Below are 21,456 nucleotides of genomic sequence, written 5' to 3'. Positions count from 1 at the left end.
TCTATTTTCTGTCTTTTATTTACTCTTTATATTGTTCTTTCTTTTGTCTTTCCCTCTCTCCTGAACACACTGGCCTTTTGATTCATACTGTATTCTCCCCATATTCCGTTTACTGTCTTATTATAGGTACTCCACTTTACTTACTTTTATAACTCTACATAGCTTACATGAATCTAATATCCATTTTTTTAGATCTCACATGGTTCCTCTGTTTCACATCAATACTACTATTATACATTTTCTTTTCTTACCCCTTTTGCTTACTTTGGCCCTAATATATTCCTTCAAGTGAATTTACCAACAACAAGGAAATAGAATGAGAAGAACAAAGTGACAAAAGATTTAAGATGCATGCAAAAACAACTAATTAAACCCCAAGACTAGACAAAGAAGCTAAGCAACTGATTAAACCCATCAAGATAAAAGGATGACTAGGCAGCAACAAAAATCTACAAACCAAACCAATCATCAGGAAAACACGGCCCAATTCAATGGAAAAACTAAAAACCAGGAAGAGGAGAACATCAAACAAGTAATTAAAGCTCTCAAAATGTATTTTAGGGACCAATTTGATGAAGTGAAGGGATTAAGAATATGAAGAAAACACTTGGAGAGAATACAGAAGAAATTGCAACCATAACAAAAAGATAACAGGTATGATAGTGATGAAACATACAATTCAAAAAATCAAAAACACACTCTCAGTAAATAACAGCCAATTTGAACAGGTAGAGGGAAAAAGTAGTGATTTGGAAGACAGTACATTGGAAATCAAACAGATAGTAGAATTGATCAATAAAAAGATAGAAAAAATCCAACACGGATTTAGGGACCTGAATGACAAAACAAAATGCACAAACATACACATTATAGGCATCCCAGAAGGAGAAGAGAAGGGAAAAGGGACAGAAGGGGTGTTGGAGGAAATAATGGCCGAAAACTTCCTGAACCTATTGAGGGAGATGGATGCACATGTCCTGAAAGCACAACACATTCCAAACAGCATAAATCCCAACGGCCCTACCCCAAGATATATACTTGTCAAATTATCCAATGCTCAAGACAAAGAGAAAATACTAAAATAAGCAGGAGAAAACAGAACCACCACATACAAAGGAGGCTCCATAAGATTAAGTGCTGATTTCTCATCTGAAACCATGGAGGCAAGAAGGCAGTGGTATGATATAGTCAAGGTACTAAAAAAAATTTCCAACCAAGAATACTCTATCCAGCTAAACTAGCATTCAAAAATGATGGAGAGTTCAAAATATTCACAGATAAACAGAAACTAAGAGAGTATGCCAACAAGAATCCTGCCCTTCAAGAAATACTAAAAGGAGTTCTGCAGGAAGACAGAAAAAAAAACAAGAGAGACAGAGTTGGAGGAGAGTGTAAGAGCAACTAAAATGAAAAAAGAAAAAAAATCAAACAAAATGACAAAAGTCCAAAGAAAATATGGCTAATATAAGTAATTCCTTGAAAGTAATAACATTGAATGTCAATGGATTAAACTCATCTGTCAAGAGACTCAGACTGGAAGATTGGATAAGGAAATATGACCCATCTATATGCTGTCTACAAGAAACACATCTTAGACCCAGGGATTCATGGAGGTTGAAAGTGAATGGCTAGAAAACAATCTGACAAGGAATAACCAAAAAAGAGCAGAAGTAGCTATGCTAATATTAGACAAAATAGACTTTAAATCCAAAACAATTGTGAGAGACAAAGATGCACATTACATATTAATGAAAGGGATAATCTTTCAGGAAGAAAGAACAATCATAAGCATTTATGCTCCTAACAGGAGTGCCTCCAAATATGTGAGGCAAACACTGGAAAAACTAAGTGAAGGAATAGATGCCTCTACAATTATAGTAGGGAACTTTAATACACCACTATCAACTTTGGACAGAACATCTCAACAGAGAATCAATAAACAAAAACTTTGAACGATATATTAGAGGAGCTGGACCTAATAGGCATATACAGGACATTACACCCAAATATAGCAGGGTATGCATTCATCTCAAGTGCACATGGATCGTTCTCTAAGATAGACCACATGCTAGGGCCACAAAGAAAGTCTCATGAATTCAGAAAGATCAAAATCATAAAAAATAATTTCTCTCACCACAGTGGGATGAAACTTGAAATCTACAAGGGCCAGAGACCCAGATTTGGCTCCAAGATTTGGAAGATAAACAACACATTCTTAGAAAAACAGTAGGTCAAGGAGGAAATTTCAAAAGAAGTTAATAACTACCTTGAAAATAATGGAAATGATAACATATCCAAACTTATGGGATGCAGCAAAAGCAGTACTGAGTGGGAAATTTATAGCCATAAACTCACACATAAAAAAAGAAGAGGTGGTGGATTTGGCCCAGTGGTTAGGGCATCGTCTACCCCATGGGAGGTCCATGGTTCAAACCCTGGGCCTCCTTGACCCGTGTGGAGTTGGCCCATGCTCAGTGCTGATGCACACAAGGAGTACCGTGCCACGCAGGGGTGTTCCCCGCATAGGGGAGCCCTACGGACAAGGAGTGTGCCCCATAAGGAGAGCCACCCAGCACAAAAGAAAGTGCAGCCTGTCCAGGAATGGCACTGCCCACACAGAGAGCTGACACAACAAGATGATGCAACAAAAAGAAACACAGATTCCCATACCACTGAATAACAGAAGCAGACAAAGAAGATGCAGCAGATAAACACAGAGAACAGCCAACCAGGGTGGGGGGGGGAGGGGAGAGAAATAAATAAATAAATCTTAAAAAAAAAGAAAGGCTAAAATTGAAGAACTAACTGCTCACTTGGAGGAATTAGTAAAAAAACAACAAACTAACCCCAAAGAAAAAGAAATAGCAAAGATCAGAGCAGAACTAAAAAAAAAATAGAAAAAAAGACTTGAAAAAATAAACAAAACCAAGAGCTGGTTCTTTGAGAAGATCAATAAAATTGACAAATCCTTAGCTAGACTAACAGAAAAAAAGAGGAGATGCAAATACACAAAATAAGAAATGAGAAAGGAGATAGCACCACTGATCCCACAGAAATAAAGACTATCATAAGGCAATACCTTGGAAAACTATATTCCAACAAGGACAATTTAGAGGAAATGGACAAATTCCTAGAAACACATAAGCAGCCTACATTGACAAAAGAGGAAATTGACAATCTCAACAAACCAATCACAAGTAAAGAGATAGAATCAGTCATTAAAAACTTCCCAACTAAGACCCTTGGCCAGATGGCTTCACAGGTGAATTCTACCAAACATAATGGAAAGAACTAACACAAATCTTGTTTAAACTTTTCCAAAAAATCAAAACAGAAGTAACATTGCCTAACTCATTCTATAATGCCAACATTACTCTAGTACCAAAGCCAAACAAAGACACCACAAGGAAGGAAAATTACAGACCTATCTCTAATAATGAACCTAGATGTGAAAATCCTCAACAAAATACTTGCTAATCATAGTCAGCAACACATGAAACAAATTATACACCGTGGCCAAGTGGGATTCAATCCTGATATGCAAGGATGGTTCAACATAAGAAAATCAATTAATGTAATACACCATATAAACAGATCGAAGGAAAAAAATCACATGATCATATCTATAGATGCAGAAAAAGCATTTGACAAAATACAGTACCCTTTCTTGATAAAAACACTGCAAAAAGTCACAAAAGAAGGAAACTTTATGAACATGATAAAGATATATATGAAAAGCCCATAGCTAACATCATTTACAATGGTGAAATCCTAAAATCTTTCCCTCTAAGATCAGGAACAAGACAAGGATGCCCACTATCACCCCTTCTGTTTAACATTGTGTTAGAAGTACTTGCTCGAGCACTGACACAAGAGCCAGACATAAAAGGCATCCAAATTGGAAAGGAAGAAGTTAAAATTTCACTATTTGCAGATGATATAATCCTATACATAGAAAACCCTGAGAAGTCTGCAACCAAGCTTCTAGAACTTATAAATGAGTTCAGTAAAGTCACAGGTTACAAGATCAATGTGCAAAAATCAGTAGCATTTCTATACAACAATGATGAGCAATCTGAGGAGGAAATCAGGGATCAAATACCATTTACAATAGTAAATAAAAAAGTCAAATGCTTAGGAATAAATTCAACTAAAGATGTAAAGGACTAATACACAGAAAACTACACTGTTTAAGGAAATCAAGAAGACCTAAATAAATGGAAGAATATTCCCTGTTCATGGATAGGAAGACCAAATATTATTAAGATGTCTATTCTATGAAAATTAACCTACAGATTCAATGCAATCCCAATGAAAATCAACACAGCATTCTTTAATGAACTAGAGAAATTATGAAATTTATTTGGAAAGGAAAGAGGCCCCAAATAGCCAAAGACATATCGAAAAAGAAAAATGAAATTGGAGGAATCACACTACCTGACTTCAAAACATACTACAGAGCTACAGTGGTGAAAATGGCATTGTATTGGCACAAGGATAGACACAATGACAAATGGAACTGAATTGAGAGTTCTGATATAGATCATCATATATACAGCCATATGACATTTGAGAAGGCCACCAAGCTCCATCAACTGGGAGAGAAGGGCCTCTTCAACAAATATTGCCTGGAGAACTGGATACCCATATGTAAAAGAATGAAAGAGGATTACCAACTTACACCTTATACAAAAATCAACGCAAGGTGGGTCAAAGACCTAAATATAAGAGCCAAGACCATAAAGACCTTGGAAAGCAAAGTAGGGAAGCATCTACAGGACCTTGTAATAGGAAACGGCTTCATGAAATTCACACCAAAAGCATGAGCAGCAAAAGAACAAATAGATAAATGGGACTTCCTCAAAATTTAAGCCTTCTGCACCTCAAAGGAATTTGTCAAGAAAGTGAAAAGAGAGCCTACACAATGAGAGAAAATATTTGGTAACCATGAATCTCATAGACATATTTTGCATATATAAAGAACTCCTATATCTCAAAAATAAAAAGACAAACAGCCCATTGAAAAAAATGGGAAAAAGATTTGAACAGACACCTCTCTGAAGAAGATAGACAAATGGCTAAAAAACACATGAAAAAATGCTCAAAATCACTAGCTCTTAGGGAAATGCAAATCAAAACAACAATGAGATACCATCTTATTCCCATAAGACTGGCAACTATCAAAAAATCAGAAGACTGCAATTGTTGGAGAGGCTGTGGACAAATGGGAACACTCATCCACTGCTGGTGGGAATGCAGAAGGATCCAGCCATTGTGGAGGACAGTTTGGTGGTTTCTCAAAAAACTAGCTATAGATGTACCATATGACCCAGCAATTCCACTGCTGGGTATATACCCAGTAGAACTGAAAACAAGGACACAAAGTGATATATGCACACCAGTGTTCGTAGCAGCATTATTCACTATTGCCAAACATTGGAATCAACCCAAATGCCCATCAACAGATGAATGGATAAATAAAATGTGGTATATCCATACAATGGAATGCCACTCAGCTTTAAGAACGAATACACTACAAACACCTGTGATAACATGGATGAATCTTGAGAACGTTATGTTGAGTGAAGCAACCCAGGCATTGAAGGACAAATACTACATGACCTTTCTGGCATGAAATAAGTAAATCAAGCTGTCTCAGAAAGCTAGAGACTGGATGATAAACTTAAAGGAAGTTGGGGGGGTAGAGAAAGGTTGCGAGCTGACATTTACATTGTTGAAATCTGTGATAAGCTAGCAGTAAGTATTTGTACAGGAAAGGGATAAAATGGGGGCATAGGGATACCTTTGGGTGGGGTTTTGTGGGCTTGAGGGGGCCAGAGATGGGAGGATGGGTCAGATGGCTCAAGAAATTGGGGGGAGGGTGGGGGCAACATTTGAATATAGGAGATTGTCAGGTATGTGGTTGAAATTATAATGTGGAGAAAACTCTTCAGAAAATATAATACGGAAGGTTACCTGTTTAAGATGCTTAAGGTGGGATATCTGACACAGGGCAAGCTTCTACAGAGTGTGTGAGTGCTCATTTTGTCATAGTGGGTTATATCATTGGATGGAGACCCATACAATGAGAGTAAAGGTATAACCACATGCTGGGGAGGACTGATCTCAAACAGAGGGAATTGTATCTCTCAAGAGAATTGGTGGCTCCCAATGAGTTATGGCAGTCAAGTATGTCAAGCTCTCAACATTGGTGCAAGTATGTCTGAATATGTTCCTTCAAGTAATGAAGATTGATTGTCATGGTGGGCCCTGAGGGGAGGGGGAAAGAGGTGTTGAATACATGGAATCAGTATAACTGTGGGGCAATGGAAGTGTTCCACAGCATCATGCAATGATGGATATAGGATAAGTTAAATTACACCAAAAATGTATAAAAGTCTATAGGCTAAAATGTAAACCATAATGTAAACAATATGATAACTAAAAATTTAGAAAATTGTATAGTCTAAAATATAAACCAAAATGTAAACCCAAATGCAACAATGTTTGAAAGCTATATTTCAATATCTGTACATCAGCTGCAGCAAATATAATATGAACATGAAAAAGATCATTGCTGGGGAAGGGACAAAGGATTTGATGTTGGATATGTGGGAGGACCATATACTGTATACGTGAATTACTGTGATCTAAAACTTATGTGAAGACAAACTTAATTAGAAAAAAAGAAAGGATGTAGACACTGAGGAAGAGCGGAAGAAATTGCCTTGCCACTGTACATACAGGGTAATACCTATAGCAGTGATGAAAGGCAAAATATCAAAAACAAAGCTTTATCTTTTTTTCATTTTTTACCCCAATTTATTTTTCCTTTATTTAATTTTTCTAAATTACTATGTATTCTATATCTAACCTTTAAACTCATCACTATATTCCATTTTACTATTAATGGAACCTGGCAATATATTAGGTTTCCTTTTTGAAGAAGTTTTTGACTACAGAGAGGTTCAACTATGGCACGGGAGAAACACTGGTGTGGGATGTTATTGACAGGGGGCACATGGCTGGGAGGGAGTTCAGGGCATGTATACAGGGTACATAAAATGCTTGGATAAGAAGCAGCTGGGAAGCATGGAAATTCTTCAGGACCAGGCTGTTTTGGAATTTTGCAGGGCAGGAAGTGTCTGGACATTGATTTGGTGGGAAGGTAACAGAAAAAATTTGTGTATAAGATAAAATTGAAGCTCCCTTACACGGAGGTGGGGGCTGCGCATGGGATGCTCCCTCCTGGGGTGGGTGGAGCCATGGCACAGGCACGGCGGTGGTGATTCCTGGAGGCTCTGTGGTACTGGGGAATTCATAAGCCCTGAGTGGGCTATTAGGGGGCTAACAGGGCAGGAGGCCTTCGCAGACTGATTTGGGGAGACAGACGGGAGTTTTGTGCGAGGCGCAGAAATTTTTGATTTCTGACACGAATAATAGCGCTTCTGGCTAGAGACTCACCCCCAAGGCTGGCTGCCGATCTGCAGCAGCCTTAAATTGCTCACAATAAAGAGACATCACCAGGAGGCTGGTTCAGGGGCCTGCAGGGTGGGAGACGTCTGGAAGCCGATCAGGGGAATCTTTTGTGAGGCATGGGAATTTTGCGTTTGGACACTCATATCAGTGCTTCTGGCTGGAGCCTCACCCCCTGGGCCTGGCTGCTGATCTGCAGTGTCATTAAATTGGCTGCAGTGTAGAGGCGCCCCCAGGTGACTGTTTCAGGTGATTGCAGGGTGGGAGGTGTCCTGAAGTCAAATTGGTGATACAGCCACAGAGAGGTGATACAGCCCTAGTGAGAGGGTGAATTGTGGGGTTCTGACACATAGGTCAGAGTTTGCAGATGTGACCTCCCCCATAGGGCTGGCACCCAGCTGCAGGGATCCCTGAAGGCTGTGTTGCACTGTGTTGCTCCCAAGCTCCCTGTTAACCAGATTTGAGGTTGCCAGGTCTGTGTCCCCTAAACCCTGGTGGCCCACACCCCAAAGACTCACACCTCTTGAGTCTGCAATATCACAGACTTTCCATCCCTGAGTCCACCACGCCCTGAGGTCCATCTGAGGTCATTGAATGTCCTAGCCCTCAACGTTTGCATTTTTTCTTTTTTGTTTTTGTTTTGTTTTTTAATTTTATTTAATTTTTTTAATTTTTTATTGTCCTGATTGCTAACATTGAGTTATCTCCTAGTCTTTTCTCCCATATTATCCCCCAAGGTCTTTTTTTTTTTTTTTCTGGTTATTTAGGGTTTTTTTGTTCTTGTTGCTTTGTTGTTGTTCTATATCTTTTTCTCTTTTCCGTACTTGTACCCCTGTCTTTACCCACCCCACTTTTTCTTTCTTTCTTCTCTTTTTTTTTCTTTCTCTCATCACTCATTTTCTTATTTTATTTTACCTTAATTACACAATAGGTGCTGCAGGGAACACCTCACATTTGCTGGGTTCCCTCATCCTCCATTGCCTCATTTCTGTGTGAATTGATTTTGGCTACCTACACTATCCAATGGAATTTAATTGAAAGTTTTGATATAGAACCTCATATATATAGCCATATAATATTTGATAAAGCCACCAAAACCTCTCAACTGGGAGAGAATGGCCTATTCAACAAATGGTGCCTAGAGAACTGGATATCCATGTATAGAAGAATGAAAGAGGATTACCATCTCACACCTTATACAAAGATCAACTCAAGATGGATCAAAGACCTAAATAGAAGAGCCAAGACCATAAAGACATTGGAAAGCAGTGTAGGGAAACATCTACAAGACCTTGTAATAGGAAACGGCCATGGGGTGCAGTGCTGCCTGGAGATGTACTCACCAGGTGCAATGGATGTGTCATGATGATGGGGGAGAGTGTTACTGTGGGGGTAGTGGTGGGGTGGGGGCTGTGGGGGTGAACGGGGACCTCATATTTTTTGAATGTAACATTTTTTATAAAATGAATAAATTGAGTAGAATTTGAAAAAAAAATGCTTGGATATTCTCATAGAGGTTACAGTTAAAAACATCAACTGAGAGAGTGCTGAGTTCCTAGCCCGGGGAGCTCTATCAATTTCCCCAATGGAACAGCAAAAATCCCCCAAGTGCAATGGCAAAGACCAATAAAGATGGATGGTCCAACAATGAGGCCTTGATACTGATGGCTCAGATTATGAGCCTGTGTGCCTGAAATATGAACTAGGCCTAGAGCTGCAGGGTGCCTAAGAGTTACCCCCTGAGAGCCTCCACATTGTTGAAATGTGGCCACTCTCTAAGCCAAACTTAGCATGTAAATGTATTACCTTCCCCCCAGCATGGAACATGACTCCAGGGGATGAGCCTTCCTGGTGCTGAGGGATTATTACCAAGCACCAGCTGATGATATAACTAGAAAAAGACCTTGAATTAAAAGGTCAACTCATACCAGCAGAATATCTCAGCCTGCATGTAATATCAGGTGTTAAAAACTGCTTTTTGATTTTGGATAAAAGGGGGAAATGGAAAGGACAAATGAGTTTATATGGCTATGAGTCTCCAAAGAAAGTTGGGCAGTCATCAGAGGGGTAATGCTTATGCATTCCTCAGCAGGGTACCATAGACAGCCAAAGTGGATAAAAACCCAGGTACTGGTTCTCCTGAGGGCTACGGAGCCCCACAGGTTCTATGGTCATGGCAGATGGCAATGGAGTTCAAGGCCAAATCCCTACTTTGGAATTTGTGCTCAAGATTGTGATTGAGTTGGACTCAGATATGACCTTTCTACACATGCCTCTTCTGTTAACTTTTACCAGACCTGTGATTGGTATTTGGGTTGGTGCATCCTCAGGAGACCTGAATCTCTGGTCTGTCCATGTGACAGCCAGGCTCTGAACCTCAGCAGACTTGCAACTCCTACCCTCTGGTTTATTGGACTTACCCTGGCCAGCTAACAGGAAGGTGAAGATCAACCATCACACCCTGGAGTCAAGAGTCCCTACAACCGCAAGCAGGAGAATTGCATCCATCATCCATGTAGAACCTAAGCACCCTCTTAATATAGAAGGGGACTGGACATAACCATCCCAGGGTCCACAGGATGAAGGAATAGAGTATGGATTAGAGTGGACTTACTGGAGTTCTTTTGGTGAACTATTGTGATTAGTAAGGGAGGAAATTGTAATATTAATATGGAGAAAGGGGCCATGGTAGCTGCTGATGGTAGGGAGAGGGAAGAAGAGATATGATGTGGGTGCATTTTCAGGATTTAGAGTTGTCCTGGGTGGTGTTACAGGGACAGATGCTGGACATTGTGTGTCCTGCCATGGCCCACTGGGTGGAATGGGGGAGAGTGTAGACTACAATTTAGACCTCTGCCCATGCGGTGCAGCAGTGCTCCAAAATGTATTCACCGGGTGCAGTGAATGTGCCAAAATGATGGAAGAGGTTGTTGATGTGGAAGGAGTCGGATGGGGGGGGTGGGGACCTCATGTTTTTTAAATGTAACATTTAAAAGAAAATAAAGAAGTTGGAAAAAGAAAATATGTAGGAGGCTCCCATACGCCCCATTCCCCTCACCCCCACTTCTTCCACATCAACAACTTCTTTCAGGAAGAGGGGGCCAGATGGCAGCTGAGTGAACTTCCCTGATAGTATCTCCTGCAGGGAGTCAGCTGGGCGGCGTTGGAGGCTCTTTGGGACCGGGCTGTTCCGGGATGTTTGCTGGTAGGGAAGTGTCTGGACATTGATTTGGAGGGAAGGTAACAGAGAGGATGCCTCTGTGAAATATACACGGAGCTCCCAACTGCACGGGGAAGATTCCCTCCTTGGGTGGGCGGAGCTGTGGCATCGGATGCTGGCGCAGCGCAGCACGGGGAGCCACCGGCACAGTGCAGCGGGGTTTTTTTTTCTTCTTTTTTTTCTTTTTTTGGAGGCTCTCCAGTACTGGGGAGTTCATGGGTCCTGGGCGGCCTATTGGGGGGTTGGTGGGACGGGAGGTGCTTGCAGACCAATTTGGGCAGACAGACGGGAGTTTTAAGGCAAAGTGGGGGAATTTTTGATTGCGGACACAACAATAGCATTTCTGCCTAGAGCCATACCCCCCCCCCCCAAGCCTGGCTGCTGATCTATAGTGGTCTTAAAGTGATAGCAACAAAGAGACACTACCAGGGTCTCCTGGGTGGGAGACATTTGGAAGCTGATTAGGGGAATATTTTGCAAAGCGTGAGAATTTTGGGTTTCGACTCTGTAATTAGCATTTTGGGCTGGAGCCCCTCCCCTGGACCTGGCTATTGATCTGAGTCATTAAATTGGCTGCAGCCTAGAGGTGCCCCCAGGTGGCTGTTCCTGGGGACCACAGGATGAGAGGGTTCCTAAAGTCAATTCGTGATATATCCACACAATAGACCCTACTGAGTGAGTGAATTGTAGGGTACAGAACACAGGATAGAGCTTGTGGATGTGAACTCACCCATAGGGCTAGCACTCAGCTTCGGGGATCCCAGAAGGCTGTGATGCACTGTGGTGATCCCAGGCTTCCTGTTAACCGGACTTGAGGTTGCAAGGTGTGAGTCCCCTGGACTATGGTGGCCCACACCCCAGAGACTCACACCTCTTGAGTCCTCAATATCTCAGACTTTCCATCCCTGAATCCACCATGCCCTGAGGCCCATCTGAGGTCCTTGAATGTCCTAACCCTTAACATTTGCGGTTTTTCTTCTTTGTTTTGTTTTGTTTTTATTTTTATTCTATTTTTATTTTTTATTCTATTTTTTTAATGTTCTGATTCCTGGCATTGCATTATCCCCTAGTCTTCTCTCCTAGCGTATCCCCCAAAGTCTTTTTTTTTCCCTCTCTCTCTTGTCCCCCATCTTCTTCTTATTCTATTTTATCTTAACAATACAATAGGTGCTGCAGGAAACACCTCACATTTGCTGGGTTTCCTCATCCTCCACTGCCTCATTTCTGTGTGAATAGAGTTTGGCTATCTGCACTATCCCCTTTCCCCTACATCTTGATATCCTCCATCATCTACTATCTCTCCTATATTCCACCTCCCTTTCTTTGATCCACAAAGTGTCTAATTCTTAATTTCTAATACCTTTGTTTTGTTTTCTGTCTGGTATCCACTCTTGAAAATATTACTTTTCTCTTTCCCTCTCTCATGAAAACAATAGCTTTTTAGATCAAACCATATTCCTCCCATATTCAGTCATCTACCTCATTATAGGTACTCTACCTACTGCTATAACTCTACACAATTTACATGAATCTAACCTCCATCCTCCCAGAACTCATATTGTTGCTTTGTTAACATATATCTCCAATACTACTTTACACTTTTTCCTTGCTTACACAATTGCCTTTCCCCGCCACTAATACTTTCCTTTAAAGTGAACTTAACCAGCAAAAAGAAATTAGAATAAGAAGAACAAAGTAACAAAGAGAAGGTATAACACTTATGCAAAAACAACAGCTAATTAATCTCCAAGAGTAGACAAAGAAGCTAAGGAACTGATTAAACCCATCAAGATAATATGATGACCAGACAGCAACAAAAATCTACAAACCAAACCAGTAATTAGGAAAACATGGCTGACTCCAATCAACAAACCAAAAATCAGGAAGGGGAGCAGAACTTTGCACAAGCAATGAAAGATCTCAGAACATTTATCACTGACAAATTTGATGAAGTAATGAAAGAGGTTAACAAGATGAAGACAACACTTGGAGGGGAAATTGCAGACATGTGCAAAAAGATAAAAGATATGATGGGAATGAACACCACAGTTCAAGAAATCAAAAATACACTTGCAGCAAATATCAGCAGACTAAAAGAGGCAGAGCAGAGAATTATTGATGTGGAAGATAGTACATCAGAAATCAAGCAGATAGAAGAAGGGGTCAATAAAAAGATAGAAAAAATCCAGCTAGGACTTAGGGACCTGAATGACAATGCAAAATGCTCAAACATATGTATTATAGGCATTCCAGAAGGAGAAGAGAAGGGAAAGGGGTCAGAAGGAGGGTTGCAGGAAATAATGACTGAAAACTTCACAAATCTACTGAAAGAGACAGATGTACATATCCAAGAAGTACAGCGCACTCCTCTGGTCATATACCCCAACAGGCCCACCCCAAGACATATACTTGTCAAATTATCCAATGCTCAAGACAAAGAGAAAATTCTAAAAGCAGCAAGAGAAAAGAAAACCATCACATACAAGGGAAGCTTCATAAGATTAAGTACTGATTTCTCCTCTGAAACCATGGAGGCAAGAAGGCAGTGGTATGATATAGTCAAGGTACTAAAGGAAAAAATTTCCAACCAAGAATACTCTATCCAGCTAAACTAGCATTCAAACATGATGGAGAGTTCAAAATATTTGCAGACAAACAGAAACTGAAAGAGTATACCAACAAGAAACCTCCCCTTCAAGAAATTCTAAAGGGAGTTCTGCAGGAAGAAAGGAAAAAACAGGACAGGTAGAGTTGGAGGAGGGTATAAGAACAACAACAAAAAAAGACAAAAATAGAAGGGAAAAAAATACAAACAAAATATGACAAACACAAATCCAATCAAAATATGGCTAACACAAATAATTCCTTGAAAGTAATAACACTGAATGTCAACGGATTAAACCCACCTATCAAAAGATTCAGACTGGGACATTGGATAAGGAAATATGACCCATCCGTATGCTGTCTACAAGAGACACATCTTAGACCCAGAGACACATGGAGATTGAAAGTGAATGGCTGGAAAACAATCATACAAGCAAACAATAACCACAAAAAGGCAGCAGTAGCTATATTAATATCAGACAAAATAGACTTTAAATGTAAAACAATTGTGAGAGACAAAGGATACTACATTTTAGTGAAAGGGACAATCTGTCAAGAAGATCGAACAATCATAAATATTTATGCTCCTAACAAGGGTGCCTCTAAATACGTGAGGCAAATGCTGGAAATACTAAGTGAAACAATAGATGCATCTACAATTATACTGGGGGATTTTAATACACCACTATCTACCTTGGACAGAACATCTCAAAAGAGAATCACTAAAGAAACAAAACATTTGAACAGTATATTAGAGGAGCTGGATCTAATAGACATATATAGGTCATTACACCCAAACACAGCAGGATATACATTTTTCTCAAGTGCACATGGATCATTCTCCAAGATAGACCATATGCTAGGCCACAAAGAAAGGCTGAATGAATTCAGGAAGATTGAAATCATACAAAACAATATCTCTGACCACAGTGGAATCAAGCTGGAAATTTGCAAGGGACAGAGGCCCAGGTTTCACACCACGATTTGGAAATTAAACAGCACTCTCTTAGAAAAACAGTGGGTCAAAGAGGAAACTTCAAAAGAAATCAATGACTACCTTGAAACAAATAATAATGATAACACAACATACCAAAATTTATGGGATGCAGCAAAAGGAGTACTGAGAGGGAAACTTATAGCCATAAATTCATATATCAAAAAAGAAGAAAGAGGGAAAATTCAAGAACTGCACATTTGAAAGAATTAGAAAAACAACAACAAAGTAACCCAACAGGAAGGAGAAGGAAGGAAATAACAAAGATAAGAGCAGAACTAAATGAAATAGAAAATAAGAAAGCACTTGAAAAGATAAACAACACCAAGAGCTTGTTTTTTGAGAAGATCAACAAAATTGACAAACCTTTAGCGAGACTAACAAAGAAAAAAAGAGAGAAGATGCAAATACACAAAATAAGAAATGAGAAAGGCGATATCACCACTGAGACCACAGAAATAAAGACTATCATAAGAGGATACTTTGAAAAACTATATTCCAACAAAAATGACAATTTAGAGGAAATGGACAAATTCCTAGAAACACATAAGCAACCCATATTGATGAAAGAAGAAATTGATGATCTTAACAAACCAATCACAAGCAGAGAGATAGAATCAGTCATTAAAAATCTCCCAACTAAGAAGAGCCCAGGGCCAAACGGCTTCACAGGTGAATTCTACAAAACATTCCAGAAAGAACTAACACCAATCCTGCTGAAACTATTCCAAAAAATCGAAACAGAAGGAACATTGCCGAACCCCTTCTATGATGCCAACATTACCCTAGTACCAAAGCGAAACAAAGACACCACAAGAAAGGAAAATTACACACCAATTTATCTAATGAACCTAGACTCAAAAATACTTAACAAAATACTTGCTAATCGTATTCAACAACACATTAAATGTATTATACACCACGACCAAGTGGGATTTATTCCAGGTATGCAAGGATGGTTCAACATAAGAAAATCAATCAACGTAGTACACCATATAAACAGATTGAAGGAAAAAAATCACATGATTATATCTATAGATGCAGAAAGAGCATTTGACAAAATACAGCACCCTTTCTTGATAAAAATCACTCCAAAAGATTGGAATACAAGGAAATTTTTTGAACATGATAAAGAGTATATACAAACAACCTAAAGCCAACATTATTTACAATGGAGAAATCCTAAAATCCTTCCCTCTAAACTCAGGAACAAGACAAGGATGCCCATTGTCTCCACTCCTATTAACATTGTCTTAGAAGTACTTGCTCGAGCACTGACGCAAGAAGCAGATATAAAAGGCATTCAAATTGGAAAGGAAGAAGTCAAAAATTTCATTATTTGCAGATGACATGATCCTATACATAGAAAACACTGAGAGATCTACAACAAAGCTTCTAGAACTCATAAATGAGTTTAGTAAAGTCGCAGGTTATAAGATCAATGCACAAAAATCAGTAGCATTTCTGTACACCAATAATGAGCAAGACCAGGAGGAAATCAAGAAACAAATACCATTCACAATAGTAAATAAAAAAATCAAATACTTAGGAATAAATTTAACTAAAGAGGTAAAAAACTTATACACCGAGAACTATAGAAGACTGTTCAAGGAAATCAGAGAAGACCTAAATAAATGGAAGAATATTCCTTGTTCATGGATAGGAAGACTGAATATTATTAAGATGTCTATCCTACCTAAACTGATCTACACATTCAATGCAATCCCAATAAAAATCAGCACAGCCTTCTTTAAGGAACTAGAAAAACTAATTATGAAATTTATTTGGAAAGGAAAGAGGCCCCGAATATCCAAAGACATATTGAAAAAGAAAAACAAAATTGGAGAAATCACACTTCCTGACTTCAAAACATACTACAAAGCTACAGTAGTGAAAACACCATGGTATCGGCATAAGGAGAGACACACAGACCGATGGAATTGAATTGAAAGCTCTGATATAGAACCTCACATATATAGCCATATAATATTCAATAAAGCCACCAAACCCTCTCAACTGGAAGAGAGTGGCCTATTCAACAAATGGTGCCTGGAGAACTGGATAGCCATATGTAGAAGAATGAAAAAGGAGTACCATCTCACACCTTATACAAATATCAACTCAAGATGGGTCAAAGACCTATATATAAGAGCCAAGACCATAAAAACCTTGGACAGCAGTGTAGGGAAACATCTACAGGACCTTGTAATAGGAAATGGATTCATGAATATCACACCAAAAGCACAAGCAGCAAAAGAAGTAATAGATAAATGGGAATTCCTCAAAATTAAAGCCTTCTGCACCTCAAAGGAGTTTGTCAAGAAAGTAAAAAGGGAACCCACACAGTGGGAGAAAATATTTGGCAACCATATATCTGATAAGAGACTTATAACTTGCATATATAAAGAACTCATAAATCTTGAAAATAAAAAGATAAACAACCCATTTAAAAAATGGGAAAAAGATTTAAACAGACACTTCTCCAAAGAAGAAATACAAATGGTTAAAAAGCACATGAAGAAATGCTCCAAATCTCTAGCTATCAGGGAAATGCAAATCAAAACTACAATGAGATACCATCTTACTCCCATAAGATTGGCAGCTGTGAAAAAACCAGAAGAATAGAAATGCTGGAGAGGATGTGAAGAAAGGGGAACACTCATCCACTGCTGGTGGGAATGCAGAAGGATCCAACCATTCTGGAGGACAGTTTGGCAGTTTCTCAAAAAACTAATCATAGATTTGCCATATGACCCAGCAATACCACTGCTGGGTATATACCCAGCAGAACTGAAAACAAGGACAGAAACCAATATATGTACACCAGTGTTCATAGTAGCATTGTTCACTATCGCCAAAAGTTGAAATCAACCCAAAAGCCCATCAACAGATGAGTGGATCAATAAAATGTGGTATATACACACAATGGAATACTACTCGGCTTTAAGAACAAATACACTACAAACACACGTGATAACATGGATGAATCTTGAGAACCTTATGTTGAGTGAAGCAACCCAGGCATTGAAGGACAAATACTACCTGACCTCATGATATGAAATAAGCAAGCTGCCTCAGAGAGCTAGAGACTGAACAATAGGCTTACAGGAAATCGGGGGGTGGAGGAAGGATGTGAGCCGATGTCTGCAGGGGTGGAATTTATGATGAGCTGGCGGTAAGTATGAACACAAAGAAGAGATAAAATGGGGGCAAGGGGTTGCCTTTGGGTTAGGCTTTGCGGATTTGAGGGGGGCTGGGGATGGGCGGATGGGTAATATTGCCCAAGAAGTGGGGGAGGGAGGGGTAGCATAAAAACATAGGAGATTGTCAGGTGTTGGTTGAGAGTAAAATGCTGAGAAAATCGTATCAAAATATAATTAAGAGGGTTATCTGTTTAGGATGCTCAGAGGGGATGGTATGATGCGGGACGGGCTCCTGGGGAATGTCTGAACGCTCATTTTGCCAGAGTGGGTGATACCATTGGGTAGAGACCCAAGTAGTGAGAGTGGGGGTGGACCCATATCCTGGGGAGTACTAATGCCATCAAATAGAGGGAACTGTATCTCTCAAGAGAAAGGGTGGCTTCCAGGTCATTGGGGCAGTTGAGCAAGTTACCCTGAACACTGTTGCAAGTATCTCTGGACGTGGCTCCTCGGGAAACGGAGGTTGGCTGTCACTGTGGGCACCAAGGGGAGGGGAAAATGGATGTTAAATGTGTGGAACCAAGGTAACTGTGGGGTAAGAGAGGAGTTTCGCGGGAGTACACGAGGATGACTATAAAACATGTAATATTACACCATAAATATATAGGGGACGACAGACTGATAATGTAAACCATAATGTAAAACACAGGATAACTAAAAATTTAGAAAACTGTGTCCTAAAGTATGCACCACAATGTAAGCACAGATGTCACCTGGTTTGAAAGCTATTGTCTCAGACTCTGTACATCACTAAGTAAATATGATGTGAATAGGTTGTAAGAGTATCGCTGTGGAAGGGAAAAGGTTTTGTGGTGGATGTGTGGGAGTGCTGTATATTGTATATATGAATTGCTGTGGTCTAGGGCTCTTGTGAAGAGAAGTTCAATAATTAAGGGAAAAAAAGAGAAAAGGATAGGATGTAGAAATTTTTCCATGTCAACACGTATTCTATATCTAACCTTTAAATCCATCGCTATATGCCATTTTGCTAGTAAGGGATCCTGACATTATATTGGGCTTCAATTTTCAGGAAGTTCTGGATCACAGAGTGGTTCAACAATGGCAGCAGAGGAATACTGGTATAGGATACTATTGACAGGTGATATATGGCTGACAGGGACCTATACAGGGCATATGTCCAGGGTGCATGGTAATGTTTGGATATACTCATAGTGGCAACAATTAAAAAACTACAGCTGGGGGGGTACTGGGGTCCTGGCCAGGGGTACTCTGTCGTGGTCCCTAGGGGAGCAGCAGCAGTCCCCCAGGTGCAGCGGCAAGGACCGGGAAGGAATGAGGATCCAACAGTGAGCCCCTGATACTAATGACTATGCTTGTGAGCCTATATGCCTGAAATAAGAACAAGGCCTAGAGCAGCACTGTGCCTGGGAATTTCCTCCTGACAGCCTCTATGTTACTCAAATGTGGCCAGTCTCGAAGCCAAACTCAGCAGGTAAATGCAATGCCTTCCCCCCAGCGTGGGACATGACACCCGGGGATGAGCCTCCCTGGCACCGAGGGATCACTATCAACTACCAACTGATGATACAACTGGAAAATGACCTTGAATTGAAGGTTTGATGTGGATCAGCAGAATATCCCTGTCTACATATAATAACATGACTTTAAAATGCTGTTTGACCTAATGTAAGGGGGAAATGGAAAGGAGAAATGAGTTTATATGGCTATGAATCTCTAAAAAGAGTCTGGAGGCTGTCAGAAGGATTGCCCTTATGCACAAGTGAGCAGAGTCTAAGAGACAGATAAAGTAGATACAATCCCCAGGTACTGGTTGCTTGGAGGGCTAAAGAGACCCATGGGTTCTATGGTCATGGCAGATGGGGTTCACTGTCATGTCAGATGGCCCTTCTTTGGAGCTGGTGTTTCTGCATGATAAAACTGGACTCAGATGGGATCTCTTTTCATAAGACTTTCATGCTACTTTACTGGAATTGTAGTTGGTGTTGGGGTTTAAGATATATTTAGGGAATTTGAATCTCTGGACTGACAGTGTGATGGCTGGGCCCTGAGCCTCAGCAGACTCCAGCTCCTACAATCTGATTTATTGGACTCACCTCACTCAGCTAAGATGGAGTTGAAGAAGGATGGCTGCCACACCATGGAGCCTAGAATGCCTACAACTGAGAGCAGGGGTATTGCATCCAGTATCCATGTGGAATCTGAGCCTCCTCTTTACAGGGAGGTGCAACGGACACAGCCAATCCAAGGTCCACAGAGAAAAGGTGGCTTTGGAGTGGGAAAAGTGGACATGGTTGCTGAGGGGTGTGGGGAGTGGCAGGAGGAGATGAGATGTGGAGGCACCTTTGGGACTTGGAGTTGCCCTGGATGGTTCTTCAGGGGCAATCACCAGACATTGTGAGTCCTCCCAGGGCCCACTGGATGGAGTGGGGGAGAGTGTGGGACTTGATGTGGACTGTTGACCATGGAGTGCAAGATGCTCAGAGATGTACTTACCAGGTGCAATGGATGTGTCATGATGATGGGAGTGAGTGTTGCTGGGGGGAGGAGTGGTGGGGTGGGGGTGGTGGGGTTGAATGGGACCTCATTTTTTTTTAAATGTAATATTTTTACAAAATCAATTAAAAAAAAAACTTCTTTCATTAGTGTGGCACATTCTGGTTGCCTTCCCCTCTGGCCTCCTCTTCTTCTTGGGGCTCCTTGGACCCAACCTCTTGAGGCTTCATAAGTGAAGTCCTCCCTTTCCTGGCCTAGAGCTTCTTTCCAGCCTCTCATCAGTCTTGGCTCTCTACCCAAGGTCAGCATAAGCTAATGGGCAAAATGGCCCATCACTCCTGGGCCTTTAGCTGTTTGAGCCTTCTCCTTTCCGTCACATGGTAGGTTCAAAGAGTGACAGAGCTCTCTCTTCCTGTGTCTTGAGTCAATGTCCATTTATATCACATCCAGCAAGGGGACAGGCTCCTGACCTGAGTCAAGTTCTATTGCCTGCCTAAGTGAAATAAAACATGGCCTCTCAGCAGTCTTAACAGGTAATCTAATCAAATGTCCCTCAACTGAATTTAATACAACCAAAGCATATCACCCCCAGAGGAATTGCTGTTTGCAAACTTAATCTTTATATTTTTGGGGGATTCATAAATCTCAAACTGCCATACATCCTATGGAATCAAACTTGCCAGCTTCCAGGGTCACATGAGCCAGTTCATATAAAAAATTTATATCTATCTGTGTTTCTACTTGTCTAATCTAGCTGTCATCTGTCTATCCTGTAGGTTCTGTTTCTCTCAAGAACCCTAATTCAGAGTAAAATGGAATTCTCTGGCATGGTCTCTCTCTTAATAATGATAATGGTTATAAAAGCCAAATGTTTTGTTTTATTGTATTTATTTCTGCAAACAGGAATGCCATTTATAAAGGTTTTCAACAAATTTTTTTCTAAAGCAAATTGAATTTTTTTGCAGGAGTAAACTTTTTTGCAGGGCCTCCTAAATATCCGAGCCTCTGAAGTCAGGGTAGAGAGCTAAGTGTCTCTTTCAGAGGATGCCCTGGTCTCCAGGCCACACCCATCCCTCAGGGGTGATTAATAAGACCTGTTACAGGCCAGGGCAGTCAGTGAGGGTCACACTAACTGTAGGATTCATTTCCAGTACTTCTTTTATTCATTTTTGTTTGTGTATATACATATATTTTTATTAAAGTTAGTAGACCACAAAGAGTGTTACATTAAAAAAACATAAGAGGTTCCCAAATAACCCACTCCCCACCCCTCCACCCCTATCATTTTTGTAAACTGTATTTTTTGAATATATATACATCTCAAAAAATGTTACATTAAAAAACATAAGAAGTTCCCATAAACCCCCACCTCCCCACCCCACTCCTCCCACACCAACAACCTCCACCATCATTGTGGCACACTCATCACACTTGGTGAACACATTGTGGAGCAGTGCTGCACTACATAGATAATAGTTGACCCT

The sequence above is a fragment of the Dasypus novemcinctus genome, chromosome 17 (assembly GCF_030445035.2).
Source record: "Dasypus novemcinctus isolate mDasNov1 chromosome 17, mDasNov1.1.hap2, whole genome shotgun sequence".
Classification (NCBI taxonomy): domain Eukaryota; kingdom Metazoa; phylum Chordata; class Mammalia; order Cingulata; family Dasypodidae; genus Dasypus; species Dasypus novemcinctus.
The sequence above is the reverse complement of the archived record's forward strand: the minus strand, read 5'-3'. Positions refer to the sequence as shown.